The following is a 2,047-nucleotide window of genomic DNA, read 5'->3' as shown; positions in this document are numbered from 1 at the left end:
GCGCACATTGCGCAAAATTCTGAAACATGAGAAGCGGCAAAACGGAGCGACGAACTAGATGTGAATTAAAATAAAAACAGAGAATCCGACGCTGAACATTGAAAAATCAACACATGATGTGAAACACATGACGATTAGGAGGAGCAGCAGGTGATGAGTGAAGATTACTGATGGTCAATACATGATAAAATAAATCTAGCAACAGGAAAGAAACTAAAGTGGACATAGCAATAAACAAAGAGAGGATAATATTAATCAAAAGAAACTAAATGGAAATGAATGAAGAACAAAATGCAAGAATAAACTAAGAAACTAAAGTAAATACGGAGGAATAAACTGGTATGGCAAGACCTTTCGAGCAATAATTAATACAGAGGACAGTATGGCAAGAATAAACAGACAATATTTCCAGATAAAAGGTAAAATAATATTGTTGAAGTGCCATGGGCAGGGGCGCAACTACACATTATTCAGGTGGATGCGAAAACATAAATTGGCGCCCCCCACGAAGGAGCGTAGAAACATACGCTCGTCCCCCAAACCCCCTCCTCCAGACGCCGATACGTTTAGGCAAAACTTGCTACATTTACCCCGTTATGTGCGCGAGGTGAAGGAGCGTAAGGCGCGCTGAATGTCCGGGAAAACATAATCAGTGCGGCGATTCAAAACATCTACAGTAATGATAGTAACATTAATAATAAAATAATTATCAGTGCAAAGTAGCCTACAAATATTTTGGTGGGGGGCGGTGAGGGACCTGGATAAAGGCTAGGGGGGCGCTGGCCCGAAAAAGGTTGAGAAACACTGCTTTACAGGCCATAATTAGCATGCTAGCTATGGCCGGTATAAAACAAACTAAACAAGAATGATGGGTCGGTATGAGATTCTCACTATGTGATAATGTTAAATATGAAAGATTTCTTTCATATTTCTCAGTTTGTTGTTGCTTTTAATCTTTATTACTGTACAGCATTTTTGAGTGTCTAGAAAAGTGCTTTATGAATAAAATGTATTATTCAGAAAATACCACAATCATACAAACAGATTTCCGATTAATTATGTACATTACAAATTGATCCCAGCTATCAGACAAAGCAGTCACGTTCAGTTGATTTATTTCAAAGTGGTTGAAAAGTTTTCTATCAAAGGAAACCCAGCAGATTGCATAGAGTTGCATGGACTTGCAGCACTCACTCCTCCTGGACGAACACAGACAGTGGAAAGGAAAACTCCTCCATAACAATTAGGAAATCTCCAGCAGAACTAAAACCTGAATCAGGTTCTGCCATGGGGTGTTCTGCGGGGGTAGGGGTCTTCAACCTGTGGCTGTGGAGCTGCGTGTGGCTCTGTGGACAGTCTTCAACGACACACCCCAGAGGAAAATGTGTCCAAATGACAGTTTTTTGTTTTTTTTTTAAGAATGAACAATTGACCAGAAGAAATGTATCAAGACAATGTAACATTTGTGGCTCTAAATGAGTATATTACCTAGACTGAGGTCAAGAATGAATCTATGTTGTAAAGGTTGCAAACCCCTGGCCTAAAGGTTTGAGAAAACACAGAAATAAAACACAGCAACACTGATCCAGGTGTACTTTCTGTTTTAAAGGAAAGTTAAAAGTTAATGGCAGTAGTAGCTGCTTGAGTAGCAGAGACAAATCAGCTCTGAGCCTGTTAGGATGAAAAAGAGCAGATACAGTTCAACATAGTAAAAGCTTAGCCAATTACTTTGTCGTGTTAAACACTGGAAGACATTATGGAGGACCAAAACTGACAGTGAAAAATAAAACCAGAAGTGTATAACTTTTGTTTTTCATTTTTCTTACACGTGCATTTTCATCAAGAACTATATATGTTAGAGATGTGCCGATCAGGTTTTTTCCTGCCGATCACCGATACCGATTTATTATTTTTTTAATCATAAGCACTGGTTACATTATGTGGAAAAAGCAACCATGAATTCACCTTAATTTAGACAAAAACTTGTTTTTAATAACTTTTTCCAAGAAAAAAACAAAACAGGCATTCTGCAAATTGTACTGCTATC

The 2,047-nt window shown here is 38.3% G+C and overlaps 1 protein-coding gene across 3 annotated transcripts in view; it reads left to right on the top strand.

Annotated features, from left to right (window-relative positions):
* The window catches only part of pde5ab (phosphodiesterase 5A, cGMP-specific, b), a 156,278-nt gene that overhangs the window by 119,893 nt on the left and 34,338 nt on the right, over window positions 1-2,047 (top strand). The window lies entirely within an intron of this gene.

Source organism: Poecilia reticulata, linkage group LG18 (assembly GCF_000633615.1).
Source record: "Poecilia reticulata strain Guanapo linkage group LG18, Guppy_female_1.0+MT, whole genome shotgun sequence".
NCBI lineage: Eukaryota > Metazoa > Chordata > Actinopteri > Cyprinodontiformes > Poeciliidae > Poecilia > Poecilia reticulata.
The sequence above is the reverse complement of the archived record's forward strand: the minus strand, read 5'-3'. Positions and strand labels throughout refer to the sequence as shown.